This window comes from Aulostomus chinensis, chromosome 1 (assembly GCF_037954235.1).
Source record: "Aulostomus chinensis isolate RoL2024-O1b breed Wild chromosome 1, RoL_Achi_v1.0, whole genome shotgun sequence".
Lineage (NCBI taxonomy): Eukaryota > Metazoa > Chordata > Actinopteri > Syngnathiformes > Aulostomidae > Aulostomus > Aulostomus chinensis.
Window position 1 is genome coordinate 45,101,613 of NC_141320.1, and position 25,109 is coordinate 45,126,721.

A 25,109-nucleotide genomic window follows, 5' to 3' on the forward strand; every position below is an offset into this window, starting at 1 on the left:
TGTGTCCCCTCAGCGCTCTTGTTAGAACAGTTCTGATCCACCTTCCATCCCCCGTTAGCTCCTCCTGTGTCCCCTCAGCACTCTTGTTAGAACAGTTCTGATCCACCTTCCCTCCCCCTGTAGCTCCTTCTGTGTCCCCTCAGGTTTCCAAACTCCCTCCCACTGGCTGGTGCTGAAGGAGGGCCAGAGCTCCTCCTACAGGAGCCCATCCTGGCCTCCCCCGCTGCAGCTCCTCCACTGACCTCCCACCAGAGAGATGAGCCCCCTGGTTCAGAGGTGACAGACCACCTCTGGGAGCAGACAACAGAGACCACATCAGGCTGGACTCCGTGCAGGTACGGAGGCTGACGGCTGCTGAGTGAGGGAGTTTACGACGCTCCCACCACTGCTGCTGGATTGATTTAACACATCTGGAATATTTAGATTTATTCTGGGTCAACATCTGCATCTGTTGAAGTCCTCAGTCTCCATGCAGGTGGTGTTGTTCCAGATAAAAGGTCTCAATAACAGCATCACTCCAGGTGAAACCATTCCAAAGAAGGCTAAGTGGAGCTGGCATATCAGCCTCAATGGAAGCCTGCTGCTGCTGCCAAGCTCTCCATGTCATCATGGAAAAGTTGATTGTTCAACTCAATGTTTTTCCCATTGGGAGGAGATTTGTTGTTCCACCATGAAGTCTTTTCTTGTGATTAGTTTGTGTGTTGTAGTAGCATGAAGATATCTTGTTATCATGATCAACTCATCTGGCCTGGTGGAAGAACGCTGCTGTGTTAGGATTCAGACGAGTCAAATCTGAACCAGGGACTTGTAGTTTTATCCTCGGTCTCTGGACTCATAAAATGGAGACCGGCCCAGTTTGACACTTTTGAACTCCTCCATGATGTTCAAATCTCATGACTGAGATTCGTGATTGGAAACATCGGCGGTTCAGGAAAGAAAACATGTACCATTGAACATCGCTCTCATCCTTCTACTCAGAACGCTGCGGTGGACTCCACCGTGTCCAGGCTTTGGGCAGATACGTCTTCATCCTCCACCACCACCAGCCGCTCCACCCCACCCACCCTGTGCAGGTCTACATTACCAGGGTCGGATCTGGCAGGGTGGAGGATCTTTGATTCATCTTAGCTTTCCTGATCCGGCTGTTTGAGAAACATTCAAATGGAGATGGTTGTTTGTGTCTTTCAGGCCACGCCAACGCCTCCTTCTGTCCCCACGCTTATGGCTGCCGAAACGTGCCGGTGTCTGAAAACCAGATCATTCTGGATGTGCCGGACCACCAGGTCCTCCTCACCTGCAGGTTCCTGCAGGCAGAGCCCTGTGGTGGTAGGTTTCCTGCTCCTCTGCTGGACTGATACCCTCTCCCTTTCCCCACATGTATCTGCTGTTTCTACTCTGTGCCTCCTTCTCCTCTGTCAGGCCTGGACTTCTTCCTTCTGTCTCTCCAGGATCACGTCCTGGTGGTGCCCGAGAGCAGCTCCAGCTCCAGCTCCCTGAACCAAGAACCACTGGAGAAATCTGACCACTTCATCAGCAACTGTGGCCTCAACAGCTTTCATGTCAAGTCGGTGTCTCTCAGCCTGAGTTGGTCCATGTTCTGTATCCCTGAATGTTCTAGAGGAACTAAACTGGGCCTGACTGGGACGCTTCTGTCTGCTCAGATTTGGGTTGTGAATGCATTCAGATGTCATTCACAAGCATTGGAACTAAAGACCTGAGCCTCAAGAATATTTAGTTCTTGATTTACTTTCTCTTGCAGGGTTTCACTTTGTGCTAATTTTCTTGTTAAGATCTTTGTTTTTTGTTGTCCTTCCATTTAGCGAGTTTGGCTAATAACCTTTTCCCCACTTAACTAATTTTCCTAAAATGTCTCGCTAACGTTTCCTTTTTCTCTGTCGTCCCTCCTGTCCTTGGTCTCCATTCTGTCTCAGCTCAGCTGTGTCTCTTGGGCTCTCTTCAACAACGGCGCCCTGCCTTGTGCCTGCCATGAGGTTGGAGCTGAGAGTGAAACCTGCGAGCCATTTGGTGGTCGTGCAGGCCCCACGTGATTGGCCGAGACTGCTCCATGTGGGCCGCGGGCTGCTGGGGATTCCCCACTGCAGACGTGAGTGTCAGATTGGATGAATGATGAGTAATAAGGACTTTTAATGATGAGTGAGAGGACGGACCAAACCAACCTGTCCAACCATCAGAGGACAGTTTGTTGTTCTCGTTTCAACTCTTACTACATTACTGTAAGCATCATTTTGAGTTCATCAGCAACTATCACTACATTACTGTAAGCATCATTTTGGTATCATTAGCAATTCTTACTACATCACTGTCAGCATCATTTTGAGTTTATTATCAATTCTTACTACATCACTGTCAGCATCATTTTGAGTTCATCAGCAACTATCACTACATTACTGTTAGCATCATTTTGGGATCATTAGCAATTCTTACTACATCACTGTCAGCATCATTTTGAGTTTATTATCAATTCTTACTACATCACTGTCAGCATCATTTTTGAATTCATTAACAATTCTTCCTACATAACTGTAGCATCATTTTGAGGTTATTCGAAAATTTCACTCCATTACTGTTAGCATCATTTTGAGTTCATTAGCAATTCTTGCGCCAGCACTGTCACATCATTTTGAGATCAATAGCAATTCTTCCAACATCACTGTAGCATTATTTTGAGGTTCGTAGCAACTCTTACTCCATGACTCTCAGCATCATTTTTAGGTTCCTCGCAACTTTCAATACATTACTGTTAGCATCATTTTGAGTTCATTAGCAATTATTATTACATCACTGTCATGTCATTTTAGATCATTACCAATTCTTCTGACATCACTATAGCATTATTTTGAGGTTCGGAGCAACTCTTCCTACATGACTGTCAGCATCACTTTGAGGTTATTCGAAACTCTTCCTAGATGAGTGTCAGCATCAGTTTGAGGTTATTCGAAACTTTCACTCCATTACTGTTAGCATCATTTTGAGTTCATTAATGAGTTCATTAGCAATTCTTAAGACATCACTGTCCCATCATTTCAGATCATTAGCCATTCGTACTACATCACTGTCACATTATTTTGAGGTTCATAGTAACTCTTACTACATCACTAGCATTATTTTAAGGTTATTACCAGACTTACTACATTCCTGTCAGCATCATTTTGAGGTTATTAGCAGCTCTTACTAGATTACCGTCAACATCATTTTGAGTTCATTAGCAATTCTTAGTAAATCGCTGTCGCATCATTTTGAGGTTATTAGTAGCTCTTACTAGATTACCGTCAGCATCATTTTGAGATCATTAGCAATTCTTACGACATCACTGTAGCATTATTTTGATGTTATTAGCAACTCTTAATACATTACTGTCAGCATCATTTTTAGGTTATTCGAAACTTTCACTCCATTACTGTTAGCATCATTTTGAGTTCATTAGCAACTCTTCTGACATCACTGTCGCATTATTTTAAGGTTTGTAGCAACTCGTACTACATCACTGTTGCATTATTTTGAGGTTAGTATCAACTCTTCCTCCATGACTGTCAGCATCACTTTGAGGTTGTTCGAAACACTAACAAAATTACTGTAAACATCACTGAGATTATTAGGAATTATCACTACGTTACTTTTGGCATCATTTTGAGTTCATTAGCAATTATTCCTACATCACTGTCGCATCATTTTGAGATCATTAGCAATTCTTACGACATCACTGTAGCATTATTTTGAGGTTATTAGCAACTCTTACTACATTTCTGTCAGCACCATTTTTAGGTTACTCGCATCTCTAACCACATGACTATCAGCATCACTTTAAGGTTATTCGAAACTTTCACTACATTTCTGTTAGCATCATTCTGAGTTCATTAGCAATTCTTACGACATCACTGTCCCATCATTTCAGATCATTAGCAATTCTTGCTACATCACTGTCACATCATTTTGAAGTTCGTAGTAACTCTTACGACATTACTGTTGCATTATTTTCAGGCTCGTAGCAACTCTTCCTACATGACTGTCAGCATCACTTTGAGTTTATTGGCGACTTTCACTCTATTACTGTAAAAATCATTTTGAGTTCATTAGCAATTCTTACGACATCATTGTCGCATCATTTTGAGATCATTAGCAATTCTTCTGACATCACTGTCGCATTGTTTTGAGGTTCGTAGCAACTCTTACTACATTGCTGTTGCATTATTTTGAGGTTCGTAGCAACTCTTATTACATGACTGTCAGCATCACTTTGAGGTTATTCAAAACTTTCACTACATTACTGTTAGCATCATTTTGAGTTTATTTGCAATTCTTACTCCATCACTGTCGCATCATTTTGAGATCATTAGCAATTCTTCCGACATCACTGTCGCAATATTTTGAGGTTATCAGCAGCTCTTACTACATTACTGTCAGCATCATTTTTAGGTTACTCGCAACTTTCACTACATTACTGTTAGCATCATTTCGAGTTCATGAGCAATTCTTACTACATCACTGTCCCATCATTTCAGATCATAAGCAATTCTTACTACATCAATGTCACATCATTTTGAAGTTCGTAGTAACTCTTACTACATTACTGTTGCATTATTTTAAGGTTTTTTAGCAACTCTTCCTACATGACTGTCATTACATTTTGAGTTTATTGGCAACTTTCACTACATTACTGTTACCATCATTTTGAGTTCATTAGCAATTCTTTCGACATTATTATCGCATCATTTTGAGATCATTAGCAATTCTTCCGACATCACTGTCAGCATCATTTTTAGGTTACTCGCAACTCTAACCACATGACTGTCAGCATCACTTTAAAGTTGTTCGAAACTTTCACTACATTACTGTTAGCATCATTTTGAGTTCATGAGCAATTCTTACTCAATCACTGTTGCATCATTTCGAGGTACTTTGCATCTCTTACTACATTACTGTCAGCATCACTTTGAGGTTGTTGGAAACTTTCACTACATTACTGTTAGCATCATTTTGAGTTCATTAGCAATTCTTCCGACATCACTGTCGCATTGTTTTGAGGTTCGTAGCAGCTCTTACTACATTACTGTCAGCATCTAGTTTAGGTTACTCGCAACTTTCACTACATTACTGTTAGCATCATTTTGAACTTAATAGCAATTCTTACGACATAACTGTAGCATCATTTTGAGGTTAGTTTCAACTCTTCCTCCATTACCGTCAGCATCATTTCGAGTTTATTAGCAATTATTTCGAAATAACTGTCGCATTATTTTGGGGTTCGTAGCAACACTTACTACATGACTGTCAGCATCACTTTGAGGTTATTTGAAACGTTCACTCCATTACTGTTAGCATCATTTTGAGTTCATTAGCAATTCTTACTACATCACTGTCGCATCATTTTGAGATCATTAGCAATTCTTCTGACATCACTGTTGCATAATTTTGAGATCATTAGCAATTCTTCTGACATCACTGTCGCATTATTTTTTAGGTTCATAGAAACTCTTACTACATTACTGTTGTATTATTTTAAGGTTCGTAGCAACTCTTACTACATGACTGTCAGCATCACTTTGAGGTTGTTCGAAACACTTACTACATTACTGTTCGCATCACTGAGTTTATTTGCAACTATCACGACGTTACTGTTGTCATCATTTTGAGTTCAATAGCAATTCTTACGACATCAATGTCGCATCATTTTGAGATCATTAGCAATTCTTACTACATCACTGTAGCATTGTTTTGAGGTTATTAGCAACTCTTACTACATTACAATCAGCATCATTTTTAGGTTACTCGCCACTCTAACCACATGACTGTCAGCATCACTTTGAGGTTGTTCGAAACACTTACTACATCACTGTCGCATCATTTTGAGATCATTAGCAATTCTTCTGACATCACTGTCACATTATTTTGAGGTTCGTAGCAACTCTTACTACATGACTGTCACCATCACTTTGAGTTTATTAGCAACTATCACGACATTACTGTTAGCATCATTTTGAGTTTATTAGCAATTCTTACGACATCACTGTCGCATTAAATTGAGTTCATTAGCAACTCTTACTACATGACTGTCAGCATCACTTTGAAGTTGTTCGAAACAATTACTACATGACTGTCAGCATTACTTTGAGGTTGTTCGAAACTCTTCCTACATTACTGTAAGCATCACTGAGTTCATTAGCAACTATCACTACATTACTGTTAACATCATCTTGAGTTCATGAGCACTTCTTCAGACATCACTGTCCCATCAGATTGAGATCATTACCAATTCTTCTGACATCAGTGTCGCATTATTTTGAGGTTCGAAGAAACTCTTACTACTTTACTGTTGCATTTTTTAAGGTTCGGAGCAACCCTTACTACATGACTGTCAGAATCACTTTGAGGTTGTTCGAAACACTTACTATATTACTATCAGCATCACTTTGAGTTAATTAGCAACTATCACTGCATTACTGTTAGCATCATTTTGAGTTCATTAGCAATTCTTCCAACATCACTGTCGCAATATTGTGAAGTTCGTAGCAACTTTTGCTACATTAATGTCGCATTATTTTTAGGTTCGTAGCAACACTAAGTACATGACTGTCAGCATCACTTTGAGGTTATTCGAAACGTTCACTCCATTACTGTTAGCATCATTTTGAGTTCATTAGCAATTCTTACTAAATCACTGTCGCATCATTTATAGATCTTTAGCAATTCTTATGACATCACTGTCGCATTATTTTGAGGTTCGAAGCAACACTTACTACATGACTGTCAGCATCACTTTGAGGTTGTTCGTAACACTTACTACATTACTTTAAGCATCACTGACTTGATTAGCAACTATCACTACATTACTGTTAGCATCATTTTGAGTTCATTAGCAATTCTTTGGACATCACTGTCGCAATATTTTGAGGTTCGTAGCAACTTTTACGACATTACTGTCGCATTATTTTGAGGTACATAGCAACTCTTACTACTTGACTGTCAGCATCACTTTGAGGTTATTCGAAACTTTCACTCCATTACTTTTAGCATCATTTTGAGTTCATTAGCAATTCTTACTACATCACTGTCGCATCATTTTGAGATCATTAGCAATTCTTCTGACATCACTGTCACATCATTTTGAGGTTCGTAGCAACTCTTACTACATTACTGTTGCATTATTTTAAGGTTCGTAGCAACTCTTACTACATTACTGTCAGCATCACTTTGAGTTTATTAGCAACTATCACTACATTACTGTTAGCATCATTTTGAGTTCATGAGCAATTCTCATGACATCACTGTAGCATTAAATTGAGTTCATTAGCAACTCTTACTAAATGACTGTCAGCATCGCTTTGAGGTTATTCGAAACACTTACTACATGACTGTCAGCATCACTTTGAGGTTATTCGAAACGTTCACTCCATTACTGTTAGCATCATTTTGAGTTCATTAGCAATTCTTACTAAATCACTGTTGCATCATTTTGAGATCTTTAGCAATTCTTCTGACATCACTGTCGCATTATTTTGAGGTTCGTAGCAACTTTTACTACATTACTGTCGCATTATTTTGAGGTTCGTAGCAACACTTACTACATGACTGTCAGCATCACTTTGAGGTTATTCGAAACGTTCACTCCATTACTGTTAGCATCATTTTGAGTTCATTAGCAATTCTTACTAAATCACTGTCGCATATTTTTGAGATCTTTAGCAATTCTTCTGACATCACTGTCGCATTATTTTGAGGTTCGTAGCAACTCTTACCGCATGACTGTCAGCATCACTTTGAGGTTATTCGAAACACTTACCACATTACTGTAAGCCTCACTGAGTTGATTAGCAACTATCACAACATTACTGTTAGCATCATTTTAAGTTCATTAGCGATTCTTCCGACATCACTATCGCAATATTTTTAGGTTCGTAGCAACTTTTACTACATTACTGTTGCATTATTTTGAGGTTCGTAGCAACTGTTACTAAACAAATGTCAGCATCACTTTGAGGTTCTTCGAAACTTTCACTCCATTACTGTTAGCATAATTTTGAGATCATTAGCAATTCTTCTGAAATCACTGTTGCATAATTTTGAGATCATTAGCAATTCTTCTGACATCACTGTCGCATTATTTTGAGGTTATTAGCAACTCTTACTACATGACAATCAGCATCATTTTTTGGTTACTCGCAACTCCAACCACATGACTGTCAGCATCGCTTTGAGGTTATTCGAAACTTTCACTACATTACAGTTAGCATCATTTTGAGTTCATTAGCAATTCTTACTACATCACTGTCGCATCATTTTGAGATCATTAGCAATTCTTCTGACATCACTGTCGCATTATTTTTTAGGTTCTTAGAAACTCTTACTACAATACTGTTGTATTATTTTGAGGTTCGTAGCAACTCTTACTACATTACTGTCAGCATCACTTTGAGGTTGTTCGAAACACTTACTACATTACTGTAAGCATCACTGAGTTTATTAGCAACTATCACAACGTTACTGTTGTCATCATTTTGAATTCAATAGCAATTCTTACGACATCAATGTTGCATCATTTTGAGATCATTAGCAATTCTTACTACATCACTGTAGCATTGTTTTGAGGTTATTAGCAACTCTTACTACATTACAATCAGCATCATTTTTAGGTTACTCGCCACTCTAACCACATGTCTGTCAGCATCACTTTGAGGTTGTTCGAAACACTTACTACATCACTGTCGCATCATTTTGAGATCATTAGCAATTCTTCTGACATCACTGTCACATTATTTTGAGGTTCGAAGCAACTCTTACTACATTACTGTCAGCATCACTTTGAGTTTATTAGCAACTATCACGACATTACTGTTAGCATCATTTTGAGTTTATTAGCAATTCTTACGACATCACTGTCGCATTAAATTGAGTTCATTAGCAACTGTTACTACATGACTGTCAGCATCACTTTGAGGTTGTTCGAAACTCTTACTACATTACTGTAAGCATCACTGAGTTCATTCGCAACTGTCACTACATTACTGTTAACATCATCTTGAGTTCATTAGCAATTCTAACGACATCACTGTCCCATCAGTTTGAGATCATTACCAATTCTTCTGACATCAGTGTCGCATTATTTTGAGGTTCGAAGCAACTCTTACTACTATACTGTTGCATTTTTTAAGGTTCGTAGCAACCCTTACTACATGACTGTCAGAATCACATTGAGGTTGTTCGAAACACTTACTATATTACTATCAGCATCACTTTGAGTTAATTAGCAACTATCACTACATTACTGTTAGCATCATTTTGAGGTTCGAAGCAACTCTTACTACATGACTGTCAGCATCACTTTGAGGTTGTTCGAAACACTTACTACATTACAGTAAGCATCACTGAGTTGATTAGCAACTATCACTACATTACTGTTAGCATCATTTTGAGTTCATCAGCAATTCTTCCGACATCACTGTCGCAATATTTTGAAGTTCGTAGCAACTTTTGCTACATTAATGTCGCATTATTTTTAGGTTCGTAGCAACACTAAGTACATGACTGTCAGCATCACTTTGAGGTTATTCGAAATGTTCACTCCATTACTGTTAGCATCATTTTGAGTTCATTAGCAATTCTTACTAAATCACTGTCGCATCATTTTGAGATCTTTAGCAATTCTAATGACATCACTGTCGCATTATTTTGAGGTCCGTAGCAACTCTTAGTACAAGACTGTCAGCATCACTTTGAGTTTATTCGAAAGTTTCACTCCATTAGTGTTAGCATCATCTTGAGTTCATTAGCAATTCTTCCGACATCACTGTCGCAATATTTTGAGGTTCGTAGCAACTTTTACTACATTACTGTCGCATTTTTTTTTTGAGATTCGTAGCAACTCTTACTACATGACTGTCAGCATCACTTTGAGGTTGTTCGAAACACTTACTACATTACTGTAAGCATCACTGAATTGATTAGCAACTATCACTACATTACTGTTAGCATCATTTTGAGTTCATTAGCAATTCTTCCGACATCACTGTCGCAATATTTTGAGGTTCGTAGCAACTTTTACTACATTACTGTCGCATTATTTTGAGGTTCGTAGCAACACTTACTACATGACTGTAAGCATCACTTTGAGGTTATTCGAAAGTTTCACTCCATTACTGTTAGCATCATTTTGAGTTCATTAGCAATTCTTACTATATCACTGTCGCATCATTTTGAGATCATTAGCAATTCTTCCGACATCACTGTTGCAATATTTTGAGGTTCGTAGCAACTCTTACTACATTATTGTTGCATTATTTTCAGGTTCTTAGCAACTCTTAGTACATGACTGTCAGCATCACTTTGAGTTTATTAGCAACTATCACTACATTACTGTTAGTATCATTTTGAGTTCATGAGCAATTCTCACGACATCACTGTAGCATTGAATTGAGTTCATTAGCAACTCTTACTAAATGACTGTCAGCATCACTTTGACGTTGTTCGAAACTCTGACTACATTACTGTAAGCATCACTGACTTGATTAGCAACTACCACTACATTACTGTTAGCATCATTTTGAGTTGTTGAGCAATTTTCACGACATCACTGTAGCATTAAATTGAGTTCATTAGCAACTCTTACTAAATGACTGTCAGCATCACTTTGAGGTTGTTCGAAACTCTTACTACATGACTGTCAGCATCACTTTGAGGTTATTCGAAAGTTTCACTCCATTACATTTAGCATCATCTTGAGTTCATTAGCAATTCTTCCGACATCACTGTCGCATCATTTTGAGATCTTAAGCAATTCTTGCGAAATCACTGTCCCATTATTTTGAGGTTCGTAGCAACTCTTACTACATGACTGTCAGCATCACTTTGAGGTTGTTCGAAACACTTACTACATTTCTGTAAGCATCACTGACTTGATTAGCAACTACCACTACATTACTGTAAGCATCATTTTAAGTTCATGAGCATTTCTTCCGACATCACTGTCGCAATATTTTGAGGTTCGTAGCAACTCTTAGTACATGACTGTCAGCATCACTTTGAGGTTGTTCGAAACTCTTACTACATTACTTTAAGCATCACTGACTTGATTAGCAACTGCCACTACATTACTGTTAGGATCATTTTAAGTTCATGAGCAATTCTTCCGACATCAGTGTCGCAATATTTTGAGGTTCGTAGCAACTTTTACTACATTACTGTCGCATTATTTTGAGGTTCGTAGCAACTCTTAGTACATGACTGTCAGCATCACTTTGAGGTTATCCGAAACACTTACTACATTACTGTAAGCGTCACTGAGTTGATTAGCAACTATCACTACATTACTGTTAGCATCATTTTGAGTTCATTAGCAATTCTTCCGACATCACTGTCGCAATATTTTGAGTTTCGTAGCAACTTTTACTACATTACTGTCGCATTATTTTGAGGTTCGTAGCAACTTTTACTACATTACTGTCGCATGATTTTGAGGGTCGTAGCAACTCTTAGTACATGACTGTCAGCATCACTATGAGGATATTCGAAAATTTCACTCCATTACTGTTAGCATCATTTTGAGTTCATTAGCAATTCTTACTAAATCACTGTCGCATCATTTTGAGATCATTAGCAATTCTTCTGACATCACTGTCACATTATTTTGAGGTTCGTAGCAACTCTTACTACATTTTTGTTGCATTATTTTTAGGTCCGTAGCAACTCTTACTACATTACTGTCAGCATCACTTTGAGTTTATTAGCAACTATCACTACATTACTGTTAGCATCATTTTGAGTTTATGAGCAATTCTCACGACATCACTGTAGCATTGAATTGAGTTCATTAGCAACTCTTACTAAATGACTGTCAGCATCACTTTGACGTTGTTCGAAACTCTTACTACATTACTGTAAGCATCACTGACTTGATTAGCAACTACCACTACATTACTGTTAGCATCATTTTGAGTTGTTGAGCAATTTTCACGACATCACTGTTGCATTAAATTGAGTTCATTAGCAACTCTTACTAAATGACTGTCAGCATCACTTTGAGGTTGTTCGAAACTCTTACTACATTACTGTAAGCATCACTGAGTTTCTTAGCAACAATCACTACATTACTGTTAGCATCATCTTGAGTTGATTAGCGATTCTTCCGACATCACTGTCGCATTATTTTGAGGTTCGTAGCAACTCTTACTACATGACTGTCAGCATCACTTTGAGGTTATTCGAAAGTTTCACTCCATTACATTTAGCATCATCTTGAGTTCATTAGCAATTCTTCCGACATCACTGTCGCATCATTTTGAGATCTTAAGCAATTCTTGCGAAATCACTGTCCCATTATTTTGAGGTTCGTAGCAACTCTTACTACATGACTGTCAGCATCACTTTGAGGTTGTTCGAAACACTTACTACATTTCTGTAAGCATCACTGACTTGATTAGCAACTACCACTACATTACTGTAAGCATCATTTTAAGTTCATGAGCATTTCTTCCGACATCACTGTCGCAATATTTTGAGGTTCGTAGCAACTCTTAGTACATGACTGTCAGCATCACTTTGAGGTTGTTCGAAACTCTTACTACATTACTTTAAGCATCACTGACTTGATTAGCAACTGCCACTACATTACTGTTAGGATCATTTTAAGTTCATGAGCAATTCTTCCGACATCAGTGTCGCAATATTTTGAGGTTCGTAGCAACTTTTACTACATTACTGTCGCATTATTTTGAGGTTCGTAGCAACTCTTAGTACATGACTGTCAGCATCACTTTGAGGTTATCCGAAACACTTACTACATTACTGTAAGCGTCACTGAGTTGATTAGCAACTATCACTACATTACTGTTAGCATCATTTTGAGTTCATTAGCAATTCTTCCGACATCACTGTCGCAATATTTTGAGTTTCGTAGCAACTTTTACTACATTACTGTCGCATTATTTTGAGGTTCGTAGCAACTTTTACTACATTACTGTCGCATGATTTTGAGGGTCGTAGCAACTCTTAGTACATGACTGTCAGCATCACTATGAGGATATTCGAAAATTTCACTCCATTACTGTTAGCATCATTTTGAGTTCATTAGCAATTCTTACTAAATCACTGTCGCATCATTTTGAGATCATTAGCAATTCTTCTGACATCACTGTCACATTATTTTGAGGTTCGTAGCAACTCTTACTACATTTTTGTTGCATTATTTTTAGGTCCGTAGCAACTCTTACTACATTACTGTCAGCATCACTTTGAGTTTATTAGCAACTATCACTACATTACTGTTAGCATCATTTTGAGTTTATGAGCAATTCTCACGACATCACTGTAGCATTGAATTGAGTTCATTAGCAACTCTTACTAAATGACTGTCAGCATCACTTTGACGTTGTTCGAAACTCTTACTACATTACTGTAAGCATCACTGACTTGATTAGCAACTACCACTACATTACTGTTAGCATCATTTTGAGTTGTTGAGCAATTTTCACGACATCACTGTTGCATTAAATTGAGTTCATTAGCAACTCTTACTAAATGACTGTCAGCATCACTTTGAGGTTGTTCGAAACTCTTACTACATTACTGTAAGCATCACTGAGTTTCTTAGCAACAATCACTACATTACTGTTAGCATCATCTTGAGTTGATTAGCGATTCTTCCGACATCACTGTCGCATTATTTTGAGGTTCGTAGCAACTCTTACTACATGACTGTCAGCATCACTTTGAGGTTGTTCGAAAGTTTCACTCCATTACATTTAGCATAATTTTGAGTTCATTCGCAATTCTTACTACATCACTGTCGCATCATTTTGAGATCTTAAGCAATTCTTGCGAAATCACTGTCGCATTATTTTGAGGTTCGTAGCAACTCTTACTACATGACTGTCAGCATCACTTTGAGGTTGTTTGAAACTCTTACTACATTACTGTAAGCATCACTGACTTGATTAGCAACTACCACTACATTACTGTTAGCATCATTTTAAGTTCATGAGCACTTCTTCAGACATCACTGTAGCAATATTTTGAGGTTCGTAGCAACTCTTAGTACATGACTGTCAGCATCACTTTGAGGTTATTCGAAACACTTACTACATTACTGTAAGCGTCACTGAGTTGATTAGCAACTATCACTACATTACTGTTAGCATCATTTTGAGTTCATTAGCAATTCTTCCGACATCACTGTCGCAATATTTTGAGTTTCGTAGCAACTTTTACTACATTACTGTCGCATTATTTTGAGGTTCGTAGCAACTTTTACTACATTACTGTCGCATGATTTTGAGGGTCGTAGCAACTCTTAGTACATGACTGTCAGCATCACTTTGAGGATATTCGAAAATTTCACTCCATTACTGTTAGCATCATTTTGAGTTCATTAGCAATTCTTACTAAATCACTGTTGCATCATTTTGAGATCTTTAGCAATTCTTCTGACATCACTGTCGCATTATTTTGAGGTTCGTAGCAACTTTTACTACATTACTGTCGCATTATTTTGAGGTTCGTAGCAACACTTACTACATGACTGTCAGCATCACTTTGAGGTTATTCGAAACGTTCACTCCATTACTGTTAGCATCATTTTGAGTTCATTAGCAATTCTTACTAAATCACTGTCGCATCATTTTGAGATCTTTAGCAATTCTTCTGACATCACTGTCGCATTATTTTGAGGTTCGTAGCAACTCTTACCGCATGACTGTCAGCATCACTTTGAGGTTATTCGAAACACTTACCACATTACTGTAAGCCTCACTGAATTGATTAGCAACTATCACAACATTACTTTTTGCATCATTTTAAGTTCATTAGCGATTCTTCCGACATCACTATCGCAATATTTTGAGGTTCGTAGCAACTTTTACTACATTACTGTTGCATTATTTTGAGGTTCGTAGCAACTGTTACTAAACAAATGTCAGCATCACTTTGAGGTTATTCGAAACTTTCACTCCATTACTGTTAGCATCATTTTGAGTTCATTAGCAATTCTTACTACATCACTGTCGCATCATTTTGAGATCATTAGCAATTCTTCTGACATCACTGTCGCATTATTTTTAAGTTATTAGCAACTCTTACAACATGACAATCAGCATCATTTTTTGGTTACTCGCAACTCCAACCACATGACTGTCAGCATCGCTTTGAGGTTATTCGAAACTTTCACTACATTACAGTTAGCATCATTTTGAGTTCATTAGCAATTCTTACTACATCACTGTCGCATCATTTTGAGATCATTAGCAATTCTTCTGACATCACTGTCGCATTATTTTTTAGGTTCTTAGAAACTCTTACTACATTACTGTTGTATTATTTTAAGGTTCGTAGCAACTCTTACTACATGACTGTCAGCATCACTTTGAGGTTGTTCGAAACACTTACTACATTACTGTAAGCATCACTGAGTTTATTAGCAACTATCACGACGTTACTGTTGTCATCATTTTGAATTCAATAGCAATTCTTACGACATCAATGTTGCATCATTTTGAGATCATTAGCAATTCTTACTACATCACTGTAGCATTGTTTTGAGGTTATTAGCAACTCTTACTACATTACAATCAGCATCATTTTTAGGTTACTCGCCACTCTAACCACATGTCTGTCAGCATCACTTTGAGGTTGTTCGAAACACTTACTACATCACTGTCGCATCATTTTGAGATCATTAGCAATTCTTCTGACATCACTGTCACATTATTTTGAGGTTCGAAGCAACTCTTACTACATTATTGTTGCATTATTTAAAGGTTCGTAGCAACTCTTACTACATTACTGTCAGCGTCACTTTGAGTTTATTAGCAACTATCACGACATTACTGTTAGCATCATTTTAAGTTTATTAGCAATTCTTACGACATCACTGTCGCATTAAATTGAGTTCATTCGCAACTGTTACTACATGACTGTCAGCATCACTTTGAAGTTGTTCGAAACAATTACTACATGACTGTCAGCATCACTTTGAGGTTGTTCGAAACTCTTACTACATTACTGTAAGCATCACTGAGTTCATTAGCAACTATCACTACATTACTGTTAACATCATCTTGAGTTCATTAGCAATTCTAACGACATCACTGTCCCATCAGTTTGAGATCATTACCAATTCTTCTGACATCAGTGTCGCATTATTTTGAGGTTCGAAGCAACTCTTACTACTTTACTGTTGCATTTTTTAAGGTTCGTAGCAACCCTTACTACATGACTGTCAGAATCACATTGAGGTTGTTCGAAACACTTACTATATTACTATCAGCATCACTTTGAGTTAATTAGCAACTATCACTACATTACTGTTAGCATCATTTTGAGGTTCGAAGCAACTCTTACTACATGACTGTCAGCATCACTTTGAGGTTGTTCGAAACACTTACTACACTACAGTAAGCATCACTGAGTTGATTAGCAACTATCACTACATTACTGTTAGCATCATTTTGAGTTCATCAGCAATTCTTCCGACATCACTGTCGCAATATTTTGAAGTTCGTAGCAACTTTTGCTACATTAATGTCGCATTATTTTTAGGTTCGTAGCAACACTAAGTACATGACTGTCAGCATCACTTTGAGGTTATTCGAAACGTTCACTCCATTACTGTTAGCATCATTTTGAGTTCATTAGCAATTCTTACTAAATCACTGTCGCTTCATTTTGAGATCTTTCGCAATTCTAATGACATCACTGTCGCATTATTTTGAGGTCCGTAGCAACTCTTAGTACAAGACTGTCAGCATCACTTTGAGTTTATTCGAAAGTTTCACTCCATTAGTGTTAGCATCATCTTGAGTTCATTAGCAATTCTTCCGACATCACTGTCGCAATATTTTGAGGTTCGTAGCAACTTTTACTACATTGCTGTCGCTTTTTTTTTTTGAGATTCGTAGCAACTCTTACTACATGACTGTCAGCATCACTTTGAGGTTGTTCGAAACACTTACTACATTACTGTAAGCATCACTGACTTGATTAGCAACTATCACTACATTACTGTTAGCATCATTTTGAGTTCATCAGCAATTCTTCCGACATCACTGTCGCAATATTTTGAGGTTCGTAGCAACTTTTACTACATTACTGTCGCATTTTTTTTAGCTTCGTAGCAACTTTAACTACATTACTGTCACATTATTTTGAGGTTGGTAGCAACTCTTAGTACATGACTGTCAGCATCACTTTGAGGTTATTCGAAACGTTCACTCCATTACTGTTCGCATCATTTTGAGTTCATTAGCAATTCTTACTAAATCACTGTCGCATCATTTTGAGATCATTAGCAATTCTTCTGACATCACTGTCACATTATTTTGAGGTTCGTAGCAACTCTTACTACATTATTTTTGCATTATTTTAAGGTTCGTAGCAACTCTTACTACATTACTGTCAGCATCACTTTGAGTTTATTGGCAACTATCACGACATTACTGTTAGCATCATTTTGAGTTCATGAGCAATTCTCACGACATCACTGTAGCATTGAACTGAGTTCATTAGCAACTCTTACTAAATGACTGTCAGCATCACTTTGAGGTTGTTCGAAACTCTTACTACATTACTGTAAGCATCACTGAGTTTCTTAGCAACTATCACTACATTACTGTTAGCATCATTTTGAGTTTATTAGCAATTCTTCCGACATCACTGTCCCATTATTTTGAGGTTCGTAGCAACTCTTAATAAATGACTGTCAGCATCACTTTGAGGTTATTCGAAACACTTACTACATTACTGTAAGCATGACTGAGTTGATTAGCAACTATCACTACATTACTGTTCGCATCATTTTGAGTTCATTAGCAATTCTTACTACATCACTGTCGCAACATTTTGAGATCATTAGCAATTCTTCCGACATCACTGTCGCAATATTTTGAGGTTCGTAGCAACTTTTACTACATTACTGTCGCATTATTTTGAGGTTCGTAGCAACACTTACTACATGACTGTAAGCATCACTTTGAGGTTATTCGAAAGTTTCACTCCATTACTGTTAGCATCATTTTGAGTTCATTAGCAATTCTTACAACATCACTGTTGCATCATTTTGAGATCATTAGCAATTCTTCTGACATCACTGTCACATTATTTTGAGGTTCGTAGCAACTCTTAGTACATGACTGTCAGCATCACTTTGAGGTTATTCGAAACGTTCACTCCATCACTGTTAGCATCATTTTGAGTTCATTAGCAATTCTTACTAAATCACTGTCGCATCATTTTGAGATCATTAGCAATTCTTCTGACATCACTGTCACATTATTTTGAGGTTCGTAGCAACTCTTACTACATTATTTTTGCATGATTTTAAGGTTCGTAGCAACTCTTACGACATTACTGTCAGCATCACTTTGAATTTATTGGCAACTATCACGACATTACTGTTAGCATCATTTTGAGTTCATGAGCAATTCTCACAACATCACTGTAGCATTGAACTGAGTTCATTAGCAACTCTTACTAAATGACTGTCAGCATCACTTTGAGGTTGTTCGAAACTCTTACTACATTACTGTAAGCATCACTGAGTTTCTTAGCAACTATCACTACATTACTGTTAGCATCATTTTGAGTTTATTAGCAATTCTTCCGACATCACTGTCCCATTATTTTGAGGTTCGTAGCAACTCTTAATAAATGACTGTCAGCATCACTTTGAGGTTATTCGAAACACTTACTACATTACTGTAAGCATGACTGAGTTGATTAGCAACTATCACTACATTACATTTCGCATCATTTTTAGTTCATTAGCAATTCTTACTACATCACTGTCGCAACATTTTGAGATCATTAGCAATTCTTCCGACATCACTGTCGCAATATTTTGAGGTTCGTAGCAACACTTACTACATGACTGTAAGCATCACTTTGAGGTTATTCGAAAGTTTCACTCCATGACTGTTAGCATCATTTTGAGTTCATTAGCAATTCTTTCAACATCACTGTTGCATCATTTTGAGATCATTAGCAATTCTTCTGACATCACTGTCACATTATTTTGAGGTTCGTAGCAACTCTTAGTACATGACTGTCAGCATCACTCTGAGGTTATTCGAAACGTTCACTCCATTACTGTTAGCATCATTTTGAGTTCATTAGCAATTCTTACTAAATCACTGTCGCATCATTTTGAGATCATTAGCAATTCTTCTGACATCACTGTCACATTATTTTGAGGTTCGTAGCAACTCTTACTACATTACTGTCGCATTATTTTTAGGTTCGTAGCAACTTTAACTACATTACTGTCACATTATTTTGAGGTTCGTAGCAACTCTTACTACATTACTGTCAGCATCACTTTGAGGTTTTTCGAAACGTTCACTCCATTACTGTTAGCATCATTTTGAGTTCATTAGCAATTCTTACTAAATCACTGTCGCATCATTTTGAGATCATTAGCAATTCTTCTGACATCACTGTCACATTATTTTGAGGTTCGTAGCAACTCTTACTACATTATTTTTGCATTATTTTAAGATTCGTAGCAATTCTTACTACATTACTGTCATTATCACTTTGAGTTTATTAGCAACTATCACTACATTACTGTTCGCATCATTTTGAGTTTATTAGCAATTCTCACGACATCACTGTAGCATTGAATTGAGTTCATTAGCAACTCTTACTGAATGACTGTCAGCATCACTTTGAGGTTGTTCAAAAGTTTCACTGCATTACTGTTAGCATCATTTTGAGTTCATTAGCAATTCTTACTACATCACTGTCGCAACATTTTGAGATCATTAGCAATTCTTCTGACATCACTGTCACATTATTTTGAGGTTCGTAGCAACTCTTACTACATGACTGTCAGCATCACTTTGAGGTTGTTCGTAACTCTTACTACATTACTGAAAGCATCACTGACTTGATTAGGAACTACCACTACATTACTTTTAGCATCATCTTGAGTTCATTAGCAATTCTTCCGACATCACTGTTGCAATATTTTGAGGTTCGTAGCAACTTTTCCTACATTACTTTCGCATTATTTTGAGGTTCGTAGCAACTCTAACTACATGACTGTCAGCATCACTTTGAGGTTATTCGAAACACTTACTAAATTACTGTAAGCATGACTGAGTTGATTAGCAACTATCACTACATTACTGTTAGCATCATTTTGAGTTCATTAGCAATTCTTCCGACATCACTGTCGCAATATTTTGAGGTTCGTAGCAACTTTTACTACATTACTGTCGCATTATTTTGAGGTTCGTAGCAACACTTACTACATGACTTTAAGCATCACTTTGAGGTTGTTCAAAAGTTTCACTGCATTACTGTTAGCATCATTTTGAGTTCATTTGCAATTCTTACTACATCACTGTCGCAACATTTTGAGATCATTAGCAATTCTTCTGACATCACTGTCACATTATTTTGAGGTTCGTAGCAACTCTTAGTACATGACTGTCAGCATCACTTTGAGGTTTTTCGAAACGTTCACTCCATTACTGTTAGCATCATTTTGAGTTCATTAGCAATTCTGACTAAATCACTGTCGCATCATTTTGAGATCATTAGCAATTCTTCTGACATCACTGTCACATTATTTTGAGGTTCGTTGCAACTCTTACTACATTATTTTTGCATTATTTTAAGGTTCGTAGCAACTCTTACTACATTACTTTCAGCATCACTTTGAGTTTATTAGCAACTATCACGACATTACTGTTAGCATCATTTTGAGTTCATGAGCAATTCTCACGACATCACTGTAGCATTGAATTGAGTTCATTAGCAACTCTTACTAAATGACTGTCAGCATCACTTTGAGGTTGTTCGAAACTCTTACTACATTACTGTAAGCATCACTGAGTTTCTTAGCAACTATCACTACATTACTGTTAGCATCATCTTGAGTTCATTAGCAATTCTTACGACATCACTGTCGCAATATTTTGAGGTTCGTAGCAACTTTTACTACATGACTGTCGCATTATTTTGAGGTTCGTAGCAACACTTACTACATGACTGTAAGCATCACTTTGAGGTTGTTCAAAAGTTTCACTACATTACTGTTAGCATCATTTTGAGTTCATTAGCAATTCTTACGACATCACTGTCACATTATTTTGAGGTTTGTAGCAACTCTTACTACATGACTGTCAGCATCACTTTGAGGTTATTCGAAACTTTCACTCCATTACTGTCGCATCATTTTGAGTTCATTCGCAATTTTTACAACATCACTGTAGCATTATTTTGAGGTTTTGAGGTACCTTTGTTTGTAACCTCGTCACCACTGATCCTGGATCTGCTCGACGTTCCTGCCTGTTAAAAGGAAGGTTTTCATCACCACTGTTGCAGGATGTGCTGCTGATGGAGAATTGTTCGGTGGAGGTTCATATAAGGAGTTTGGTGCTGGACCTGCTCTACTAGTAAAGAGTCATGAGAGAACTTTGTTGTGATTTGGCGATGCCAAATGATGATTTGGCGATGCGTTGTGATTTGATTTGATCTCAGGAGGACATGAAAGAAAGACAATTGAGGAAAGTATAAGAGAGCATGGCTGCATGATGGTGCAGTGGTGAGCACTGTGGCCTCACAGCAAGAAGGTTCTGGGTTTGAGTCCAGGCTCGGGTGGGGAATCTTTCTGTGTAGAGCCTGCATGTTCTCCCCATGCATGCATGGCTTCTTTCCAGGTACTCTGGCTTCTTCCCACCGTCCAAAGATGTGTAATTTGGGACGAGGCTGATTGATACTCTAAATTGATCGTAGGTGTGAGTGTGAATGGTTTTTCGTCTCTGTATTGTTGGCCCTGCGGTGGACTGGCAACCTGTCCAGGGTGAACCCTGCCTCTGGCCCGTAGATGCTGGGATAGGCTCCACCCCCCTCGACCATCAATGTAGGTCTTTTGTTAATTGCATGCCACATGAAATTATTGTTGGTCAGTTTTCTAGCGACAGTCTCACAGTGGCATGACAAGAACACTTCTACTTTTGATGTTGACAGTTTGTTCAACACTGAACTTCATCCAGTACCATGTTGTCAAACACTGGAACCTCCACAGCACCTGAACAGGGACTTGAACCCTGGACCCTCACATTAAAAGTCTGATGCTCGACCGTCTGAGCTCCTCAGGCTCTTTCTACAGCATTGAGACAGGAACAGAAACACCTGTGAAGGTCAAACTGATGCTTTCTTGACTTGTTCAGTCCTCCATGTTGAAGTCCACCATGCTTTTGATTGGCTCTGATTCTCTGTGGCAAAATCCAACAAGAGGCTCCAAAAATGTCCTGAATGTCACAAGAATGCACAGGACAAGATGTTCGTTTCCTTCATGTCTGCAGTTCCTCCACTGGAAAGTAAAGTCAATGCTGCTCCTCTGCTGAAACCTGGGATCGGACCAGGGACCTTTAGATCTTCAGTCTAAGGCTCTCCCAACTGAGCTGGTTCAGTTCTGAGTGAGGGCCCTGCTTCTCTCATTTATAATCTCTTCCACTCTCACTGGACCTTAGAGAAGATTGGAGCTTCTGAAGTCCTGACACATTGAACAGTTCTCCAGGACCAAACTGAACGAACTGAAGAAGCTTCTTGGAACTCTAATTTCTTAACTCACTTTCTCCAAGAACTGTGCCTGGACGAAGGCCGTTTCCAGCTGTCCTTCAAGCTGACGAGGGCCAAGTTTGATGACCTGTTTGTGAGGATATCAAGGATGGACACCAACTACAGGCCCCAGGTCTGTTGACATGACTTCACTGCCACCAGGGGAATGTCAGTGCTGACAGGCTCTCTGGACTCATTGTCATGAGAATTTGTCACATCAGTTGAATATCTTCACATACGTGAATTCATTGAAGGAGTGTGGTTCTGGACCTGCTCTACCTGTCAAGTGTCTTGAGAGAACTTTTGTTGTGATGTGGCACAATATAAATAACATTGACTCGACAATAAATCGACTCTTTCCCCAACCATTTAAAGCAAACAGCCGTTCCCACTGATCCTGGATCTGCACAACGTTCCTGCTTTTCAAAAGGAAAATTGTCATCATTGCTTTTGCAGGATGTGCTTGCTGATGGAGAATTGTTGGCTATGAACTCACTGAACTCAGTCCAAGTCAGTAGTTTTGAACAAACTCACGACTCCTGATGTTTAACTCAATTGTTTGTTAAACACAGAGATCCAGGTGTAGTCCCTCTATGTTCATCCACTAAACTAGAATAGAGTTCTCCTCTTTCCATGGTGGAACAAAGAAGGGGGAGGGTCAATAAGAATATGATCTTTGGACGTTACAGCATCTAAAGACTCAAATCCATATTTCAGGATACATATTTGAGAGGGAGGAAACAGTGATGGGAGGCTGGAGGCTTGAAGGGCTTGATTTTTAGCGGCCAGTGAAGCCACCTTTTGCTGGCTGAGTCCCAGAGACTCATGGAGGCTCTTCGTGGAGGATTTCCACGAGAGAGTCCAGCATCGAAACTTGTTAGTTTCCTGTCAACTGAGTCCAGGATGTCCCCGAGGTCCTTATTGGGTGATGAGGGTGCGCTGGATGGTCGGCTTCTTTTGGGAAGTGGGGTCGCCACGTTACCGGTCCTCCCCACGACGGGTCGGTGGCAGCACTCGTCTACGTTCTCCTGCAGACTTTCTGCGGTTCCTTCTTCCAGATTTTATTGATGAGGATTGTTGTGGATGAGAGAATTGAAAATTCTTACTGCAGTTTGAGGTTTTGATGATTCAAACTGTGTAGATTGGTGTTAAGAAGTTAGCTTGTTAGGATAAATTCAGGTGTGAGCCACCACACTGAATCAGGCACAGGTAGGACGTTCACCCTGACATGGAACATCAACAGCTTAACGTTGCTGGCAGGACTCCAACCTGAGCAGGGACACCCCAATGGATTTCTAGTCCATCGCCTTCACCACTCAGCCACAACGACCACATTCACACACACATTTGAAGAGGATGGATATCCACAAAATGATCTTAATTTCTGTCACAAGCCCATTTGTGTGAGGTCCTATTTTCTCTTTTTCAGCATTCCTTTGTTTCCAGGTCTCTAATAAGTGCAGAATTACAAAGACAAGCAAGCTGGATCCATCCTGGGCAGGTGATAGGAGCCATTGACCACTGGCCAGAGACCCTGGCACAGACGTTGGGGGTGGTGAGAGAGAGCATTTCTACAATTATATTCTACATTTATAGAATTCTACAATCCTACAATTTCATTGAGCAGACGCTTTTGTCCACAGCCACGTACGTACATCACATGTATAGAATATATATGTTCCTCTTTCATCTACTGATTAACCACAAAATGCAGTCAAATGCCAGTAAATTCTGAGCATTTATTAATTATTCATGATTATTCATTATTTTTGAATCCATTTTCACTGTCACTCTTCTGTTCATTTTCAGTTTGATTCATAAAAATGAACAAACTTTGACGTGTTTTCTTCTCTTGTGTGTCAACAACTTTGGATTGGGAATCTCCTGACAAACAGACCACATGACCAGGAGGAAGTGTTGTTGGTGAGTTTGGCCCCTGAGCTCAAGACAGTTGGGACCAATAAAGGACAGCTTCAAATGCAGCTGTGAAGCCTCGTTGTCAGCTGGGAGGAACGACAGGTGTCTCCCTCTAGTGGCTCTTCACAGCAACACCAGCCTCATTTCAAACACATGCATCCACCACCTCACTACCAAAGGCCAGTTGGGCCTGGACAGACAGGTGAGTTTCAAGTGTTGGACAAAGGTCTTTAAGATGTTCTTATTAATTCTATAACATCTGAGATTAAAATCTATGGAATTACAACCAACAAGCAGCCAAACACCTGATCAGATGCTCCTTCATCAGGCTGAGGAGAATCAATCTAAACTGGGATGAAGAAAATTAACTGAGAGGAGAAACCTCCTGATTGGATGACATGGACCCACCTGATCCATGTCAGCCTTGTTGGAGCAGAAAGAGGTGGATCAGAGGAATCAGTGGATCAAGACTCAGGTGGCAGATGAAGAATCTCTGTATTCACAATGGAGTCAGAGAAATCTTCCAACGTGAGAGAACGTGACAGACCATTTTATACTGAAGACAGGCTGTGTGTGTGTGTGTGTGTGTGTGTGTGTGTGTGTGTGTGTGTGTGTGTGTGCAG

At 38.7% G+C, this 25,109-nt stretch overlaps 1 long non-coding RNA gene across 1 annotated transcript; it reads left to right on the forward strand.

Moving 5' to 3' along the window:
* Positions 1–1,544: 1,544 nt before the first annotated feature.
* Positions 1,545–24,620, forward strand: LOC147271839 (uncharacterized). The gene is made up of 3 exons (XR_015115806.1): positions 1,545–2,104; positions 23,999–24,124; positions 24,465–24,620. It is a non-coding gene; the product is annotated as an uncharacterized LOC147271839 (long non-coding RNA).
* Positions 24,621–25,109: the final 489 nt, after the last annotated feature.